We start from the raw sequence: 22,007 nt of genomic DNA on the forward strand, positions 1-22,007 counted from the left end.
ATTTGAACTACAGGCTCAGCCTAAAGTGTTCGTAAGGTTAGCAGTACTCAGTTTGCAAAAAAACACAGAACTTACTAATCCACACTGTCGCCCGATAAACAAAGTAAGAGCTTACGGAATATTAGACCAGCTGTGTGTCTGGATTGAAGAGTTTTTAGCAAACAGAACACAGCATGTTGTTCTCAATGGAGGGACCTCTACAGACGTTAAACTAACCTCTGGAGTGCCACAGGGGAGCGTTATGGGACCATTGCTTTTCACAATAAATATAAATGATCTAGTAGATAGTGTCGAAAGTTCCATGCGGCTTTTCGCGGATGGTGCAGTAGTATACAGAGACGTTGCAGCATTAGAAAATTGTAGCGAAATGCAGGAAGATCTGCAGCGGATAGGCACTTGGTGCGGGGAGTGGCAACTGACCCTTAACATAGACAAATCTAATGTATTGCGAATAAATAGACAGAAGGATCCTTTATTGTATGATTTTATAATAGCGGAACAAATACTAGTAGCACTTACTTCTGTAAAATATCTAAGAGTATGTGTGCGGAACGATTTGAATTGGAATGATCATATAATATTAATTGTTGGTAAGGCAGGTGCCAGGTTGAGATTCATTGGAGAGGCCTCAGAAAACGTAGTCCATCAACAAAGTAGGTGGCTTACAAAACACTCGTTCGGCCTATACTTGAGTATTGCTCATCAGCGTGGAATCCGTACCACGTCGGGTCGACAGAGTAGATAGAGAAGATCCAAAGAAGAGCGGCGCCTTTCGTCACAGGGTTATTTGGTTAGCGTGATATCATTACGGAGATGTTTAGCAAACTCAAATGGCAGACTCTGCAAGAGACGCGCTATGCAACGCGGTGTAGCTTGCTGTCCAGGTTTAGAGAAGGTGCTTTTCTGGTTGAGGTATCGAATATATTGCTTCCCAGTACTTATACCTCCCGAGGAGATCACGAATGTAAAAGTAGAGAGATTCGAGCGCGCACGGAGGCTTTCCGGCAGTCGTTCTTCCTGCGAATCATACGCGACTGGAACAGGAAAGGGAGGTAATGACAGTGGCACGTAAAGTGCACTCCGCCACACACCGTTGGGTGGCTTGCGATGTTTAAATGTAGATGTAGATGTAGATTTGTGGTTTGTCGCAAGTAAAGAATAAATCACCAATTTTTCGTTGTTCTTGTTGCTGTCTTCAGTCCTGAGACTGGTTTGATGCAGCTCTCCATGCTACTCTATCCTGTGAAAGCCTCTTTTTCTCACAGTACTTACTGCAACCTACATCATTCTGAATCTGCTCAGTGTATTCATGTCTTGGTCTCCCTCAACGATTTTTTCCCTCCACGCTGCCCTCCAATGCTAAATTTGTGATCCCTTTATGCCTCAGAACATGTCCTACCAACCGCTCGCTTCTTCTTGTCAAATTGTGCCACAAACTCCTCTTCTCCCAAATTCTGTTCAATACCTCCTCACTAGTTATGTGATTTACCCATCTAATCTTCAGCATTCTTCTGTAGCACCACATTTCGAAAGCTTCTATTCTCTTCTTGTCCAAACTATTTATCGTCCATGTTTCACTTCCATACATGGCTACACTCCATACAAATACTTTCAGAAACGACTTTCTGACACTTAAATCTATACTCGATGTTAACAAATTTCTCTTCTTCAGAAACGCATTCCTTGCCATTGCCAGTCTACACTTTATATCCTCTCTACTTCGAAGATCATCAGTTATTTTGCTCCCCAAATAGCAAAACTCCTTTACTACTTTAAGTGTCTCATTTCCTGATCTAATCCCCTCAGCATCATCCGACTTAATTCGACTGCATTCCACTATCCTCGTTTTGCTTTTGTTGATGTTCATCTTATATCCTCCTTTCAAGACACTGGCCATTCCGTTCAAATGCTCTTCCAAGTCCTTTGCTGTCTCTGACAGAATTACAATGTCATCGGCGAACCTGAACTTTTTTATTTCTTCTCCATGGACTTTGATACCTATTCCGAATTTTTCTTTTGTTTCCTTTACTGCTTGCTCAATATACAGATTGAATAGCATCGGGGAGAGGCTACAACCCTGTCTCACTCCCTTCCCAACCGCTGCTTCCCATACATGCCCCTCGACTCTTATAACTGCCATCTGGTTTCTGTACAAATTGTAAATAGCCTTTCGCTCCCTGTATTTTACCCCTGCCACCTTTAGAATTTGAAAGAGAGTATTCCATTCAACATTGTCAAAAGCTTTCTCTAAGTCTACAAATGCTAGAAATGTAGGTTTGCCTTTCCTTAATCTATTTTCTAAGATACGTCGTAGGGTCAGTATTGCCTCACGTGTTACAGTATTTCTACGGAATCCAAACTGACCTTCCCCGAGGTCAGCTTCTAGCAGTTTTTCCATTCGTCTGTAAAGAATTTGCGTTAGTATTTTGCAGCTGTAACTTATTAACTGATAGTTCGGTAATTTTCACATCTGTCAGCACCTGCTTTCTTTGGGATTGGAGTTATTATATTCTTCTTGAAGTCGGAGGGTATTTCACCTCTCTCCTACATCTTGCTCACCAGATGGTAAAGTTTTATCACGACTGGCTCTCCCAAGGCCGTCAGCAGTTCTAATGGAATGTTGTCTACTCTCGGGTCCTTCTTTCGACTTAGGTCTTTCAGTGCTCCATCAAACTCTTCACGCAGTATCGTATCTCCCATTTCATCTTCAGCTACATCATCTTCCATTTCTATAATATTGCCCTCAAGTACATCTCCCTTGTATAGACCCTCTATATACTCCTTCCACCTTTTAGCTTTCCCTTCTTTTGCTTAGAACTGTGTTTCCATCAACGCTCTTGATATTCATACAAGTGGCTCTTGTATGAATGAGTGGCTCTCTTTTCTCCAAAGGTCTCTTTAATTTTCCTGTAGGCAGTATCTATCTTACCCCTAGTGAGATAAGCCTCTACATCCTTACATTTGTTCTCTATCCATCCCTGCTTAGCCATTTTGCACGTCCTGTCGATCTCATTTTTGAGACGTTTGTATTCCTTATTGCCTCCTTCATTTACTGCGTTTTTATATTTTCTCCTTTCATCAATTAAATTCAATATTTCTTCTGTTACCCAAGGAGTGCTACTAGCCCTCGTCTTTTTACCTACTTGATCCTCTGCTGCCTTCACTACTTCATCCCTCAGAGCTATCCATTCCTCTCCGGCCGCGGTGGTCTTGCGGTTAAGGCGCTCAGTCCGGAACCGCGCGACTGCTACGGTCGCAGGTTCGAATCCTGCCTCGGGTATGGATGTGTGTGATGTCCTTAGGTTAGTTAGGTTTAAGTAGTTCTAAGTTCTAGGGGACTGATGACCACAGCAGTTAAGTCCCATAGTGCTCAGAGCCATTTGAACCATTTAGCCATATCCATTCCTCTTCTACTGTATTTCTTTCCCCCATTCCTGTCAATTGTTGCCTTATACTCTCCCTGAAACTCTGTACAGCCTCTGGTTTAGTCAGTTTATCCAGGTCCCATCTCCTTAAATTCCCACATTTTTGCAGTTTCTTCAGTTTTAATCTACAGTTCATAACCAATAGATTGTGGTCAGAGTCCGCATCTGCCCCTGGAAATGTTTTACAATTTAAAATCTGGTTCCTAAATCTCTGTCTTACCGTTATGTAATCTATCTGATACCTTCTAGTATCTCCAGGATTCCTCCATGTATACAACCTTCTTTTATGATTCTTGAACCAAGTGTTTGCTATGATTAAGTTATGCTCTGTGCAAAATTCTACCAGACGGCCTCCTCTTTCATTTCTCTCCCTCAATCCATATTCACCCACTATGTTTCCTTCTCTCCCTTTTCCGACTGTCGAATTCCAGTCACCCATGACTATTAAATTTTCGTCTCCTTTCACTACCTGAATAATTTATTTTATCTCATCATACATTTCTTCAATTTCTTCATCATCTGCAGAGCTAGTTGGCATATGAACTTGTACTACTGTGGTAGCCATGGGCTTCGTGTCTATCTTGGTCACAATAATGCGTTCACTATGCTGTTGGTAGTAGCTTTCCCGCACTCCAGTTTTTTTATTCATTATTAAACCTACTCCTGCATTACCCCTATTTGATTATATATTTATAACCCTGTATTCACCTGACCAAAAGTCTTGTTCCTCCTGCCACCGAACTTCAGGAATTCGCACTATATCTAACTTCAATCTATCCATTTCCCTTTTTAAATTTTCTAACCTACCTGCTGGATTAAGGGATATGACATTCCACGCTCCGATCCGTAGAACGCCAGTTTTCTTTCTCCTGATAACGACGTCCTCTTGAGTAGTCCTCGCCCGGAGATCCGAATGGGGGACTATTTTACCTCTGGAACGTTTTACCCAAGAGGACGCTATCATCATTTAACCATACAGTAAAGCTGCATGCCCTCGTAAAAAATTTCGTTACATTGTTAATAAACCTCAACATGTGCGCCGTTTATTGGTCGAACAACGTCTAATCGAGATTCGATTTCCCGCCACACGTTTGACAATATTCCTTGTGCACTAGCAGGAACAGAATCTGTTATTCTTCTTCTTAATGTGTCCAGATCAGGTAATCGTGTAGAGTAAACCTTGTCCTTCAAGCTGCCCCACACAAAGAAATCTAAAGCTCCTACTTCGTGTAATCTTGCCAGTCCCGGCAGTGAGACCATCACGCCCAATCCACATGTCAGTAAATCTTTCATTATGGTACTTTCTAACATTCAATACCGAATGCGGTGATGCACCGTCTTATTGGAAAATCACGTCAGGCTGCAAGTCTCTCAGATGCAGTTCCGCAAACTGCTCCAGCATATCCAAATAGCTGTTAGCTATTACTGAAATTTTCAACAAAAATAAAAGACCTCTCTACTACTCTGCTGTGCGTTATGCCACACCACATATTCATTTTAGGAGATCCCTAACGTGATCTAAGTCACCGTTCGGACTTTCTGAGCCCCATATCTTCGCGTTATGCTTGTTATCTTTACCTGCTATGTGGAAACCAGACTCTGCTGAAAAACAAATTCGTTGAAGGTACTCACTGCTAATTTCGAGTCGCGCCAATATCTCACTCGCAAAAGCTGCCCGACAAGTTCCATAATCTGGCTGTAACGCGTGTTTAAATTTGGCCTTACATGCATGTTCAAATTTTCAAATGTGAGTGGATTCCTAAGGGACCAGAGTGCTGAGGTCATCGTTCCCTAGACTTAATCACTACTTAAACTAACTTATGCTAAGAACAACACACATACCCATGCCAGAGGGAAGATTCGAACCTCCGGCGGGAGGCGCCGCGCATTACGTGCATGCAGGTGCATTCTGTTGTGAAGAATATTTCGCGTTGTTGTCTAAGGAATACGTAGGTCCCCAGATGCGCGTCGCGTGCATTTGGAAGGGCTTGGTAATAAAGGGCTTTGTAAGAACACCTGTTGCACAGCTCCGACGTTTTGGTCACTCACCGAAGGCAGCCCTGTCCGCAGAAGATCCAAACACACGGCCGATCTATTTAAATTTTATGTACCACGCAGTAATACTCCTTCTATCATGTATTTCCCTTCCGTATTGTCTTCAAAAGTTTCGTTGCACAGTAATTGCAAATTTTTTCTCGGGATACTGCAAAACACACTACGCCTTCTCCTCGTGTGGTGCCATTTTACTACAACTTTCTCAGGTTCTCTTGGTTCTACCTGCGACACTGTTATGCAAACAGACTTCATGATTTCCTCTTTCATTTTTCACAAACCGCAACTCCGTAAGTTCTATAAGTCTTGTAAGATAATATTGACAACTGAAGAAAGCTTTAGGCCCATCCCGTAGCCACCAGCAGATGAAACATACGCAACGCTTATAGCTATTGAACCAGCTATGAGAAGCCACCTAATTTTTTGCAAGGTTAAATTTATGAGAGAAAAGCTTCTTAGTTTGAACTTTTTCATCCTGATAGAAGAGGAAGCCAATTATGCAACGTTCACCAAAGTAAAAAAGTAGGATCAACCACACCACCATCACCGTCACCCAACTGACATAAGAACTTCCTCTACACGTTTTCGTCCATTACAGTCGTCACCTATTCACATGTATGTCTCTCCCTTACGTATTGTAACTTCATCCTTCACTTCCCATTAGATGGTAGTCCCGTCCTTGTGTTAGTTCATTGATTAGTTGTTTATTCATCATATACATAATAATGTCAGACGTATCATCTTAACTGAATGGGTTTTTAAAACATTAACTAATTCATACGTGCAGTATAATTACACTTTATGCTGTTTATCTGTATCAGATCATTAGCCACCGCCCACACTAAACACACACACAGTCATCTGGCATCAGCAATTAAACGATATTACCGTCATTTTATTTAATTCTTCGAATTGTCCCACGGTCTATCAGAAAATGCTAAGTCACTACCTCACTAAAATGAATGAATGTAGAGGTGAAGAAAATGGAAATAAGTCAGAACTATTCATCACAGATCCTGGGCAAAGAGTAGGACTGATTAAAAGATGTCAGTTTACTGCAGAATTACAAATGTTTATTATTAAGTAATGTTGATTTTACCCTCCCTGCTCTGTTTCGTCTGAATAATCCTTTAATTTATACTATGACTTATTTAAGAAATATGCTTCAACTGAGTTTTTAAATTATTTAAATTTCGTTTTCTCCTTAATCACCTCGGCCAATCTGCTATACAGTTTTATTCCTTTTGGAAAATACTCTTTCGTGATTTTCTTTGTTTACTCTTGGTAAATGTAAAGGTTAGTCTGGCTCATGTTCCTCAATCATGGAAACTGTTGTTTGTGTAATAAGTCCTGGTTTTGTATTTGCATTCAGGAAAGTGATTCCTTTGACCATTCATTCACGTGGCTATATCTCTCGCCCATTCCCACTGGTCCATTTATTAGTTTTCCTGTTTTATCTACCTACTCTCAACATTCATCACTTCATTGGTTATTAAGAAAGTCTTGTGTCTTAAGTGAAAACTGGTTGTAGGAACTCATTCAAATCTTTCCTTTTCAAAAGCTTCGGAAATTTGTTTGGCAAACGCAGAAAATGAATTATTATTTATGTACATTATGTATACAAGTTGAAAAAAAAACAATTTTATAACGCCATACTCGATTTGCTGTTGTTTTTTGGAAGAAATCGTCAGTCGCACGTAGACGGACGTAACATGAAATTTAACAATGAAATATTACACGCATCTGAACAAGGAAGAACAACAAAAGTTAATGATGAAAAGCAGTACAACTATTCCCCTATATTTATTTGCTTTCTTGTTCTTCCGCCTATAATAAATACAAGAATAAACGACAGGTTCCATTATTTCTTTGTAATTTAGTACTACTTTCTTTTCACCGTGTGCATTGCATGTTTTTTGTTCATACTCAAATTGATTTTAGCCCTACTTTCAAAACTACTTTAGTATTTTATAGCACTGATAGTTGAATGTTTCCACAACTGAAAGAGTAACTTCAATAATATCGTAAAGCGAATGTAGTCCAGACATAATTCATTTCATTTTTTGGTGTGAGGATCTAAAACTAACTAATTCTTTAGGTTATACCGAACCTCTTGGTGTGACTCCTGTTTCACACTGCGCTCCTGACAACTACTGCAGCATGTATTCTTCAGTTAACGTACGTAGGAGGTGCCAGTGATTTGCTCCCAATGACTCTTAGCTGAAATTTAGTTGCAGCCGAATCAAAAGTTTTCTCAAAATCTATTGCTACCAGGCGTGCGATGCCCAGGTTCATTGCTCTGTTCAATAAATTTGTCTAAAACATTCATGTGGGTCTCTGTACTGTATCTGTTTCTATAATTGGGTTGTTCCTTTGCTTATGCTTTCCAATCTTTTTTCGTCTGATTCGTCATATATTTTGTGAATATGTTGTACATTACGAAGACACTGCCGATGGCCCTATAGGATATTATAATTTTGACAAGTTTCTTTTGCATTACTTTACTTTCAGTTGTAATCGTTTAACTGAAACACTATCATCCCAGAAAAAAAATTGTTTCTTCACAATTTAAGTAAGAGTAAAGGGGACTCAATGGCTTCCAGATGTGTTCATTAAGATCTGCGTAAAATCCCCTTATTAAAGATGTCCTCATTACTAAACGATAGAATTTTTTATCGTGCAATAATCTGAAGAGGGTTCTGTATACCGAAACCGGTAGCCAAATAAACTGTGACTATAGACTAAAATGTATACTTTTTTCAGCTGAATAAAGGCCAATAGATAATTTTACTAACTAGTTTAACTGCCATCTAGGTACGATTCGACACACAGACAAACAAACTTAACCCAACGTATGTTTCACATCAGGTTTGATTTACTATGAACTGAGCAGTTTTCTCATCAGCGAATTTAAAGTAGCATCCCGTAACCATAACTCTGCGTTTAATAGGCACGCCATGTGCCATATCTAAATTCCATTACTTTCTGTAACCCTTCACTGGTCCTAACGGATAATAAAGTGTTCTTATGAAACATTGTATCAATACGGCGAATGACAGCTGGTCGGGAGTTCTTCAGACAAACTTACCTTCTGGAATCTGAAAACAAGTTACTAAAGTAATAGTTATCGTTGCTGGCAGTACGGTTCATGAGAAGTAGCTATCACCGGTGTAATGAGTGGGCTGAAGGCATAAAATTGTCTCACTATTTCTATGCGAGTCATTCGTACAAAGCCTCGACGTTACTTAATGTTACCACTGTGTAAAATTTCAGTTCGTGTAAATACAAGGTGTACAACTTTGCTTCTGCCGTTTGCCGAGAGGTGGCGACAACGGTAAGTAGCGGTCGAAATAAACGGATCGCAGACGTCACGCAGTTAGCTTGGACCTCGGTCAACATAACCACATTCAAACATTAGTCGATTTCTGTCTGCATCATAAAGTTGTTCTTGATTGAAAATGTCATTTTACGAGCTTAGTTCCCGTCATTTGTGGGAGTTGTTACAGTTTTGTTTCAATATGAAGAAAACAGCACCTGAGTCTCATCGAATGCTCTCAAGTGCGTATGGTAAGGACGCTATTAGTGAAAGAAGGTGTCTTGAGTGGTTTCAGCGCTCCAAGAATGGTGATTTTAACGTCATAGACCGGCATAGTGGTGGAAGAGAGAATATTTTCGAAGATGCAGAATTGGAAACATTGCTGAGCGAAGACTTGCGTCAAACTCAAGAAGAATTGGCACGATTAGTGGAAGTGATACAGTAAGCCATTTAGAAAGTCTCGAGACTATTGGCATGATTCAGAAAGAAGGAACTTGGGTCCTGTGTGAGCTGAAACAAAGAAACGTTGAACGGCGTTTGTGTGTTTGTGAACAGTTGCTTCAGAGGCAAAAACGGAAGTGACTTCTGCATCGCATTGTGACGGGGTACGAATAATGGGATCAATGCGATAATCCTAACCGCAAAAAATCGTGGGAATATCGTTTCCATGCTTTCACGTCGACGGCCAAACCGAATACTCACGGCTTCAAGATCCTGCTCTGCATTTGGTGGGAATAGCTCGGAGTCGTGTACTATGAGGTGTTAAAACGAAGCGAAACAATCACAGGTGCTCGTTATCGAACGCAATTAATGCATCCGAGCAGAGCATTAGAAGACAAACGGCCGCATTACAGCGAGAGACACGATATTATGATTTTGCAGCACGACAATCCTCGACCCCACGTTGGAAATGAGATCAAAACTTACTTGGAAATGTTCAAATGCGAAGTCCTACCCCACCCGCCGTATGCTCCAGACATTGCTCCCTCTGGCTATCACCTGCTCAGATCAATGGCTCATGTCCTGGCTGACCAACACTTCCGATCTCATGAAGAAGTCACAAATTGGATCGATTCGTGGATCGCGCCAAAAGATGAACAACTTTTTCGACGTGGGATTCGTACACTGCCTGAAAGATGGGAGAAAGTAGTGAGCAGCGATGGAAAATACTTTCAATGACACATGTCAAACCAATTTGTTTCATTAAAGCCTCAAATATCGGGGGAAAAAAGGCGGAAGCAAAGTTGTACACCTTGTAAATTAATGAAAGGAACAAGATACAAATAAAAATATCAACTTGTGATTATTAGTTTCCCACGAAAACAAGTATTTTTACACAGCACTGTAAGATTCACATCACGAGAACCACGTGGTACACACCACTATGATAAAAAGATCTGCTTATGAATAGTGGTTAATTAAATATGTACAGATATATTTTGAGGAATGAAATATTGTCTCCAGAACTCAACTTCAAACCGATACAGCATGTAAACCTCACGGAAGCTGCCTCACGTTAGTGGTAATAACGAATACCACTCTGATATTCAATCTGATATAGTAATCATGGGGCACTACTTTTCTAGTGAGGCGCCCCAATTCGTAAAATAAGGAAACAGAGTAACTTGTATTCTGCTGTCGACGTATAGAAAAATATTATGTCCTCTTCTCAAAACCGCTTATTGAGTACAAAGCACAAGCTCCTTTTAAATACCGTTCTCCATCCTTCTCAGTATGACTCAATACAGCCTCGCACAAAATCACACCATCTCACGCTCAACCAAAAACCAACTTTCATTCTAGAACAGTACAAACGGAACAGATATTAAGAAAAAGGCTTTGTCTTCGTTCAAAAACTTTGCAAGTCCGATGGTGTCTCAACGCCTTCACTGCTCATATGCCGAGGCTTCTGTCTGACCTTATACCAGGTAGCCCAGCGTGTAGATGAAGCAACGAGTACGCGGAACACCGACCATTGGGCGCAGATGAGTAACGACCATTGCTCGAGAGCAGTAGAAACATAGAATGTGGGATATGGAATTTTTCAAATCACAACAGAGAATTTTCATCCAGAAGTATCAGCGAGAACCACCTAGTGCAAACACATCTGACACTGAAAGTGAGATGTCCTCATTATTTACCCCCTCTTTTGTCAACGTCGCTAACACGAGGCAGGACATCGACATTCCACATTAAACAAACCAGTTCCAAGCCAGAGGCGAAAGAATTTTTCAGCAACAATATTTGGCTTAGTGCACGTGAATACCAGTGATGTTGGATAAATCCCTGCCCTCTCTTCAGTGTTTCGCAGTGGGAACATGTGACGCAGTAGAGCATGATGTATACGTCGGATCACATTAAGCTCAGCAGCGGCCACTCTGTCATATATCAAAGGAGTAAGCTACGTGTTGACATCAGATTCCACTCTCTGTCGTTATTAACAACGTAAACACGACAGTTACTTCACGGTAGTGAAAAATACTGTGAGTACCTGGACTGTGGGGGGACGATGGGACGAGGTGATTTATAAAGTGGGAAAGGTTGCCGGAACAGTTCAAATATTCTTATTAGGTATTCATCAAAGGCTGCCACTATAATACATCCAGAATGAGAATACCCTCGGAAAATCACGTTTTATTTATTACTTTGTTGCTCATTAGTTAGCTATTACAATAAGTCACAATGACGAACCATCGTGCATGGTGTCAAACATATTATAATCCTGAATGTTGTAAGCTATGAAAAACTACCAGAAGAGGTCTGCCATCAGACTTGTAAAAACCAGCCTCCTCTTGGGAAGAAATCAGAATCAAAATTTTTCCGTTACTTTCAAGCTTGAGACGCACAAGGTGTTTATTTTGCTTTCGACTGGCCAGCTAGTGCTTATAACACAATTAGTCAAATTATATATTAGAAATGTACGTTGATCGTAGGTATCGCTCTGTATTCTGGTACTACACAGACCCAATCGCGAAATTTTTTTGCCTCCAAAAGTATAAAAAAAAAAAACGCTTAATTTAACTTGTATCTCTCGCAATGTCAGTCTGGTCGCAGAGATACAAGTTCCATAGCGTTACAAAGTGGTTCAGCTGCTGGAAGCGGTTCTGGTGGATCCACTGCACCCTGATGTTTATGCCCTGCTGCCTCTGACGAGTGTAACTAATAATAAAACACCTCGAATCACCGCGAAAAGTTATTGGGCATTTTACCTCAAACAAAGATGTTCCCTATGATGTGATTTGTTGTCTCTAGATGTTTGATACAAAGTTTTTGAAATATCCTGTATATTACCTAAAACTAAGTGTAACAGAAAGTTATAAGTCTGAGATTATATTTACTAGGAAAAATTAATGTAGATATTTTCAGTGGAAAATATTTTGCTAACGTCTCATTTTCTGAAAAATAACAGGCTGCTATTGCAATTATTTTTATTTTACGTTTAGTAGACTAGATGTCAAAATAACATCAGTCCATAACTTCATGTAATACACACTTCAAAACACATATTAGTACAGTGTTCATCACTGGTTAAATAAAGTTATTGAATGAAAAACTAGCAAGAGAATGAAACAAATTATTCAAATTTATCACAGTGTTCTAAGGTAACAACGGAACATAATTGCATACCAACAAAATCATACAAACGTCGAATGTGAAAGTAACTGGAAAGTTTCTTCATCTTCTACTAAGAGCCTCAACATAGTGATGTCTCTACACGTGGTGGTCAGAAACAGATTGCAAATCTGGCAAGACAGCCAAGCCACAATGATTGGTAGCCGAAAGGCACGCGTTTAAGCTCACGCAGGCTGGCGTGAGGTCTGGAACAGGACAATGTAATTAATATAGCCAATAAGGTACATTGCTGCTGGAATACTTAACTTTAATCCATAATTGGTGCACATCGGTCTGACGGTACAGCCATCACAAGATAAATAGCAATTGATAATGGCGCCTTGCTAGGTCGTAGCAAATGACGTAGCTGAAGGCTATGCTAACTATCTTCTCGGCAAATGAGAGCGTAATTTGTCAGTGAACCATTGCTAGCAACGTCGGCTGTACAACTGGGGCGAGTGCTAGGAAGTCTCTCTAGACCTGCCGTGTGGCGGCGCTCGGTCTGCAATCACTGACAATGGCGACACGCGGGTCCGACATATACTAACGGACCGCGGCCGATTTAAAGGCTACCACCTAGCAAGTGTGGTGTCTGGCGGTGACACCACAGTATTCATGAGAGGTTGTTCCGAGAATAAAATTCGATACATGGCGCCGTTTCCAAGATATTTGGCACTAAAGTTAGCCAGTTAGGTCGTCTTGCGTACACATTCAAGCAGCCTGCCAGAGGTAGTGTTGTCAAATATGTTCTTAGTTTTGTTTCCTCAGACTAAACGAAAGTAACTTTTTCTCACCTAGTGTAAATTTGCCACAACTTTTAACTGGTTATGAGCATTTCGACACGTGATAACTCGCCCACCCACACTGTCTGCAAAGTACCACATTTTAGCGGTTGCAGCTGATTGAATTTGATCGTGCAACGACCTGATTGACTAACTCCAGTGATTAAAAGTCGCAAGTTACGCTACGTATCGAATTTTTTTTCTCAACAATCGTTTCTCAGCACAACCTTCCCTGCAAACAGCTTAACAAGATTTGCAATCTGTTTCTGACCACCACGTGTAGAGACATCACTATGTTGAGGCTCTTAGTAGAAGATGAAGAAACTTTCCAGTTACTTTCACATTCGACGTTTGTATGATTTTGTTGATATGCAATTATGTTCCGTTGTTACCTTAGAACACTGTGATAAATTTGAATAATTTGTTTCATTCTCTTGCTAGTTTTTCATTCAATAACTTTATTTAACCAGTGATGAACACTGTACTAATATGTGTTTTGAAGTGTGTATTACATGAAGTTATGGACTGATGTTATTTTGACATCTAGTCTACTAAACGTAAAATAAAAATAATTGCAATAGCAGCCTGTTATTTTTCAGAAAATGAGACGTTAGCAAAATATTTTCCACTGAAAATATCTTTATTAGTTTTTCCTAGTAAATATAATCTCAGACTTATAACTTTCTGTTACACTTAGTTTTAGGTAATATACAGGATATTTCAAAAACTTTGTATCAAATATCTAGAGACAACAAATCACATCATAGGGAACATCTTTTGTTTGAGGTAAAATGCCCAATAACTTTTCGCGGTGATTCGAGGTGTTTTATTATTAGTTACACTCGTCAGAGGCAGCAGGGCATAAACATCTGTGGTATTCGAATGTGATGTGTGTTGCCGATAATCCACTTATACGCTCCGTGTGGAAGGTGGCAGCCGGAGCAAGTGATTCGCTTGCAAATAACTTTCTCCTGTTACAGACAATCGTTCTTGATGTTTTTCTGTTGAAAAACAAATTACCTTGTTGGTAATATGCAGAAGCAGCACACCAGTTCATTAAAGCCTGTTAGGTGGGTGAAATCTCATCAATTAAGAGCCGGCGAATTAAATAGCAAGACGATAATCACCGCCGGGGTAACATCGACTTTGTTCATCGTAAGAAGATCTATCACCTCTAGACGTTTTATGCAAAAACATTTGAGCGTGTGGCTCTTCAAAATATAGCTCATCACAATAAGATCGCATAACCTCGTACCTATGACTGACGGAAGTTCTACGATCTTCAAACTATAATGTAATCACAGTCCACTACATCTGCAACAACAGAGACAAAAAGAAATTACTAGACAACAGGGAAGAATATAAATTAACGTTACCAGTTAATGTTTAGGAATCTGTACCAGAAGGCGACTAAGACGTAATCTTGCAATGATGAGTTATCGTATTGTGCTGGAAGTACTGTAGACCAATATAAATGGTTCCAGAATGAGATTTTCACTCTGCAGCTGAGTGTGCGCTGATATGAAACTTCTGGCAGATTAAACGCTGTGACCGAGCGAGGTGGCGCAGTGGCTAGCACACTGGACTCGCATTCGGGAGGACGACGGTTCAATCCAGCGTCCGGCCATCCTGATTTAGGTTTTCCGTGATTTCCCTATCGCTCCAGGCAAATGCCGCGATGGTTCCTTTGAAAGGGAACGGCCAACTTCCTTCTCTGTCCTTCCCTAATCCGATGAGACCGATGACCTCGGTGTCTGGTCTCCTCCCCCAAACAACCCAACCCAACCCTCCTGCCACCGAACTTCACTAATTTCCACTATATCCATTTATAAACACTGTGTGCCGGACCGAGACTCGAACTCGGGTTCTTTGCCTTCCCCGGGCAAGTGCTCTACCATCTGAGCTACCCAAGCACTAACAACGCTCCGTCCTCACGGCTTTACTTCTGCCAGTACCTCGTCTCCTACCTTCCAATCTTTACAGAAGCTTTCCTGCGAACCTTGCAGAACTAGCACTCCTGAAAGAAAGCATACTGCGGAGACATGGATTAGCCACAGCCTAGGGCATGTTTCCATTATAAATGGTGTTTATGGAGGATCAGTAAATATTTGTTTTCATAGTAGGACACCTTTCGTTTTCATCGGTGGCACCCTTACAGCACAACGGTATATCGACGATATTCTACCGTCCCTTCCGTTGCCTTTCATTCATGGCAAGCCATTCTGGACGAAAATTTCATCACTATAACGCCCGCTCACATACCGTGAGAGTTTCTACTGCTTGTCTCCGTGCCTGCCAAACCGTCCTTTGGTCATCACGGTCGCCACATCCCTCACCCAAATGAGAACGTTAAGAGCGTTATCGGCGGGGTCGTCCAACCAGTTCAGGATTTTGACGATTTAAAGCACCAATTGGACATAATTTGGCACGATATCCCTCAGCAGGACATACACAACTTTTTCAATCAGTGCCAAGCCGAATAACTGCTTGCATGTGATCCAGAAGTGGACAAAGGTGTTATTGACTTGATCAATTCGTGAAGCTCTTTCTCGTGGATAAATCAACTAATTTTTCTGAAATTGCGATCATCTGTTTGTCTGTATATGTAAAGCACGTCTACCGATTTCCATCCGTTTTTTTTGTCTTAGAGTGTATTTAAGGAGGTTTTAGTACACACTAATTCTAATAAAACATTGAGCATAACATATGAGCAATTTTTAGTTGTTACGGGGTTACAAAAGGTTCAAATGGATCTGAGTACTATGGGACTTAACTTCTGAGGTCATCAGTCCCCTAGACCGTAGAACTACTTATACCTAACTAACCTAAGGACACCACACACATCCATGCCCGAGGCAGGATTCGAACCTGCGACCGTAGCGGTCGCACGGTTCCATACTGTAGTGGCTAGAACCGCTCGGTCACTTCGGCGGCTATAGGGATACAGCTGGTAGAATGCAATCCTAGCAAATAGCCAGAGAAATTGTTAGCAATCGCAAATGTTTAATTTAGTGTTTCTTTTCGTAAAGTCGTACTTCGAGATGAATTATTCTCGTTTAACACTTCCGAGAATTTCTTGGCGATCTTTCATGTAGGCAGCACTATTCATAATCGAAAGGATAAATTCGCCTCTCTTTATGCTTTTTCTTTGCCGACTTAGCCTTTCAGTCATCCTCAAATTTCTAGATGTATAATTAAGGTCTGGGGACCCTGTTAGCCAAGAAACGAGATCATTTCTTCCCACTAATCTTCTAATGTTTAGATGTTACGTCATTAGACGATTAGAATGTTCAGGCACCACGTCATGCAGAAAAAAAGTACCCACCCTTGTAGCCAAAGGAGCCTCTTCCAGTAATGCTGAATCTCGTTTTCAAGTAAGTCTACACGACGCGGTATCACAAAAAATCAGTTCAAGTTATGGTCTACAGAGGTAGGTTTTTGAAATTGAGCAGGGACACCGATGTAAGTCACGAGTGTTATTTATACCGCCAAGAGTGAAAGGGGGTTTAACAGTAAATAGTATTAATCGGATTTCAGTCATCCAACGACAAAATTGCAATTGTTTAATTTCAACTCCTTCTCGAAGGAGCTGAATCTGCTGTAAATGATAGTAATAGAGGCCGTACATACGTAATGTACGCCATATTCTTGTATGTGGAGCACCGAAGATGTAGAAATTCTATGTCTGTTTGTTGAAGGACTACGTTCTAGCAACTGTATAATGCTTCCCACATCACCCACATTGTTCATTTGAACGTTCAGATGAGATACGGCAGCTAGTCATTGCACCAGTATTGTGCGGTTTACTGAAAACAACATTAAACACTCTTGAGTCGGGTGCTATGTGGTCAAAAATGATGACTCATATTCTGTATGAGCAGCAGTAGCGTTTCCTGTGCAAAACACGAACACAAATATCATAGCAGTATACTTAGTTTTTGTAAATACGTATCGAAAAATTCAGCTTTAGTAACAACCTGTCAAAATACCCAGCTTTTGTAAGCTTTCTTAAGCTATAGAACTATAGAGTCAACTCATCCCGATCACAATCACTGTCAAAACATTCATTCTTCTTAACTCAAGCAGAAATTCACAACCCTAACTTCCAAACAAAAATAGGAATCGACAAATAAACTCATAGCAACTGTAGCACCAATTCGCGAACACAAAACTGATGTCCGTAACCAACTGCATTCCTGTAACCAAATTGCATACTTGTTATATGGAGTGTTTTATTCTACTTAGTCTAGATTACCAGCTCCTAAAATATTTGCTACTGTCTGACATCGTTAGTACTTTATGTCGCCCCAAAGTATTTCAACGGCTTCCTAACCTGTACCAGGACGCTAAGCCAAATCGAGTTCGCAAAATAGGTAACCATTGTATAAAATGCACAGTTTGTGCCTGAGCGTAACATTTAACGTAAAATTTTAGTACCATATAAATTACTTGTAACTCTTAATTTAAAATCTTCTTTTCATTGGAAAAAATGTTGACGAATGATAAGCGGAATTATTATACTCGCTTCCATTAGGAAACACTGCGTATAACGCTCTCGAACATTAAGTAATCGGAACAATGATGCTAGGTATAACATCAAACTGACCTCAGTGCCACCTCGCGTCTTAGGAAGAAGACGGCCAAAGTGTGGTGTGTGTCCAAAGTCTGCCCTACTGTTGTGCCTCGTTTGTTAAATTGATCAGTCTTAACAAGGATGTTTTGTTCAGTTTCGATGAGCTTTTATCGCAGCTGGATGGTAACATACATTAAAAAACCAGAATAGTAACTACAGGTAACGTAACTAAGCAACCAGTGTTGTGAAACATTTTTACTTCCAAGAAAGCTTTCTTCGTATAAATGCAGGTAGAAGCTGTCACATCGTCAACTGAAATCCACAAACGCGTCGGTGATCAACTTTCTCACTGGTTCATCACGTGATAGAAAATCATTTGAACTGATTTATTGTTCTGTCGCTAACCTAAATGATTCATACAGTCCTGTGACGTGATCTGCAGCACCCACATTATCCTGGACTTTCAATTTATTCAAATGTCAAATGTGTGTGAAACCTTATGGGACTTAACTGCTAAGGTCATCAGTTCCTAAGCTTACACACTACTTAACACACACACACACCCATGCCAGAAGGAGGACTCGAACCACCGCCATGACTGCAGCGCCCAAGACCGCTCGGCTAATCCCGCGCGGCTCAATTTATTCCCAAGGTGACGCACAATAATCTTAGCTCCCGTAGGCACCTTTCCGTTCTTCGTGTGATGTCAAGTTTCCACGAATTTCTGGACACGTTTCGTACCTAAATTACTTCGAGAACTGACTCTAAGTTGCGACAAGTGAATTATAATTAATTCTACTACGTAGTTAGTGATGAGTTTATGACGAACGTCCGAAGTATATAGTACAAAAAATTCCTGAAACTGTTTCAGCTCTGTGGTGGTCTGTCGTCTTCACATTTCGTTGTACTGAATAAGGCTTCACTTTCACTGCTACACCAACCCTTGGGGGATTAATCCAAGAGAGAGTAAGGTGTTCGTGGAGTTACTGTTGATGCACACAATACGCTACGGCCATGAGCGTCAGACCAGATGACAGTTTGACGAAATTATATTAACAGATATAATACCGCACGAAGGAAAAGTGGAAAACAGTTTCCTGCACGAAACAGAAAACGGAACGATCATAATAATACACATTCCAAATTTACTAAATAATTATTTATCATTGAGTTTTGTAACATGAAACGTTCAACAGAAAAGACACTAAGGTGTTGTGTAAAGAGGTTAGCAACATTTATCCATCAACATTTAATAATCACAAATGGCTATAAGTAAAAACATATTTACAAGTAATGAATATTTTCTGTTTCAGGAGGTCAATACTCTTCCCACAGGAATTTACAAGGATGGACACAGAAAATTTACAGAAGAGAATTATCCGGTGTAACAAAATAAAAAGAATTGTAAATCATAGAAAAGCAATAAATTATATTATTTGACTGGCACAGACAATTTTTCTTTAAAATATTTTTTTATACATAGCTGATTTCTTGACAGTTAACATCTTGTAGCATATATTTGCAACTAGTGTGTCTCATGTCCTCTTTCACTCAAAAACCTTAGGACGACCGAATAGTTATGGTTAAATTTTATGCTGAAAATTCATCTGCACAATAGGACCATTGCAACAAAGAAGTGAATAACCAGTTAAGTCATGACTAGCAACCGACTGTTTATACAGTTTCTCCTTATTCTAACAATTCTGCAGATGCCGACAAGTGATCTCGTGGATAAAACAAGCGGCGATCCAAATATTTAACAAGACCCAAGCAGATGTAATGACTGTTTCTAATTTCTGTGGAGTCCATTGATTACTGGTAGCAGTTTATCAGTCCTAGACTCACGAAGAAATGGAATACGCTACACTTAAAATGGATCTGGATTTAATGGTGTGGAAAACATTTCCTGAAATACCGTCGCAGAGTCAAGCGCAACAGCAGTGCTGAATATACAGGTGAGTCACTAATTATTGACACCAAGAATAACTCCTAAAGTATGATAGGAGCTGAAAAGTTAATGGCACAAAAGTTGCATGGAACAAGGGCCATAATATGGCGTTGGTTTTTTGTTGCTAGGTGTGGTCGATTCAGAGATATAAGGGTCAACTTTATTTTTTTAAATGGGATGCTATAGTTTGGTACTTATGTATTTTCTGATAGAGGCTGCGGCGGCGCGGTTCTCTCCATCCATTTACGACGAACCTGCACCTACCTGTGAACATTGTCTCAGCAGATCATCAGTAGGAAAGCCGAGTGAAACCTACTATCCTTCGACGTGAACTAGGCTGCACTTTAAGCCACTAATCTACGTTTCGGGAGAAACACGAAATGAAAGTTTGGAAATTTTTTCCTCAACTAATATATTCTGAAACTTAGGTGAACAAGTATCACTGCCAAGCCCGTGCTAGTCTTAACACAGTCACTCACAATCCCTTTCACTCACGTTAGCAAGTTTATGGTGTTGCATTTCCCGAAAACGTAATAGCTACAAAAATACTGATTGTTTTTGATTGATAATGCTCGCCAAATATTAAGTTTGTCGGTACCTAATGCAGTTTCAGTTTTCAGCCACCGACCTGCTCAATGCGCCGCGCGGAGTATATGTCTTTTCTCGTCACAAAATTCACTTAGAAATTCCGAAATTTCTATACACACATCGGAATAATTACGCCGTCACTTTCGAACATTTTTGAAGTATGAAACACTGCTAGATCCGGCACTTATCATTTCCATCGGAACTACTGATGCACACGTCCGATCTGTTTCATGGCTAGGCTTCCACTCTCCTTTAGAATACTCTCTGTCTTCTCTACCAGCAGAGAAAGGCGCGCGAAGAATATTGCTTTACCATTGGTCAGTTTACTCAACAGCCAAAAGCAAAACAACATTCTCCCGCGTCTGTCCGCGCTTTTCATCAATAACCAATGGCAAAATAATAAACCTAACGACTGCACCTTTTACCGACGTAATTATCTAATATGACGAAGTTTTGTTTATGCATAAAGTTATTTACTATTGTTATTTACACCTGAATTAACTTTCCCTTTACCAAAAACTTACTTTATAAATCTATTCTACAAAAATCCCCTTTGTTCATATCCATACTTCTTCGAAATGTTCCTACACTAAATCCTACTACATAACTCGTTAAACTATTATCTTTATATTAACATTAATCCACACTCACGCATCATTCATACTGCTAAAACACATTTATAACATTTTACATAGACGAAAAGACGTAATAACACTTTATGAAAATACTAGAACGGCTTATGAAGAACATTCTATTACTTTAATGCACTCTGCTGGGCACAATCGAAACTAAATCAGTCCCCTATCCAATACTGTCCTCTATCGGCTGATACATAAACTATGTGCGCATCCAGTCCCGCGTCACCATCTGCCACTATCCAGCTCTGAGACACATCTCCCACTTAACCGCCTACAAGGCAGGATCGTTACATGGCGCTACGCCTCAAGGCTATCGAGACGAATCCAATGATGTGTAACAGAAAGGTCTTTGAACGTCAATGAAGATCATAACGATGGCATGAATGTCCATTTACAGAAAGTGTTCGAAGTGATGACCATTGGTTTCAATGCAGTGCTACAATCTTCTTATCATGGATTGAGTGGTACTCCTTGTCACATTGGCCGTTGTCGAAGCACATGCTCTGACAATTCTCTCTCGCATATCTTCAGGTGTAGTTGCAACGTCCTTATAAATAACGTCTTTTACGAATCCGCACAAGAAAAAATCCAGATGCGTCAAGTCTGGCGAACGAGCCGGCCACTACAAATGTCCTCCTCGTCCAATCCAACGATTTAGAAATTGTCTCTGCAACTCATTTTTAGCCATCAGCGAAAATTGTGCCGGACATCCATCGTCTTGGTACCACATTCTGTTCCTTGTTCCTAAAGGTATTTTTCCAATAACAGACTTAATGTTTCTTGCAGGAATGTGGTGTACTTCCTACCAATAAGATTTCTTTCGATGAGAAAGGGGCCTATGATTCTGTCCTCCAGAATCCCACATCATACATTCACCGACTGCGATATTTGGTGTGCAACTTCCCGCAGCCAACCTGGGTTTTCAGTTGCCCAGTAATGCATATTATGCAAATTAACATTTCCATGGTTCGTGAATGCAGCCTCGTCAGTAAATAAAGACAAATTAATAAACGTGTCATCCCTCTGAATCTGAAGTTGAGCGATTCGACAAAATTCAGTACGTCGCGTATAAT

At 40.3% G+C, this 22,007-nt stretch overlaps 1 protein-coding gene across 1 annotated transcript in view; it reads left to right on the plus strand.

Moving 5' to 3' along the window:
• The window catches only part of LOC126176063 (membrane-bound alkaline phosphatase-like), a 160,989-nt gene extending 141,782 nt beyond the window's left edge, over nucleotides 1-19,207 (plus strand). Inside the window, exon 11 of the mRNA XM_049923196.1 lies at nucleotides 19,074-19,207. The gene's annotated coding sequence lies outside the window, so the exon portion shown is untranslated. The remainder of the gene's footprint in view (nucleotides 1-19,073) is intronic.
• Nucleotides 19,208-22,007: the final 2,800 nt, after the last annotated feature.

The sequence above is a fragment of the Schistocerca cancellata genome, chromosome 3 (assembly GCF_023864275.1).
Source record: "Schistocerca cancellata isolate TAMUIC-IGC-003103 chromosome 3, iqSchCanc2.1, whole genome shotgun sequence".
NCBI classification, from domain to species: domain Eukaryota; kingdom Metazoa; phylum Arthropoda; class Insecta; order Orthoptera; family Acrididae; genus Schistocerca; species Schistocerca cancellata.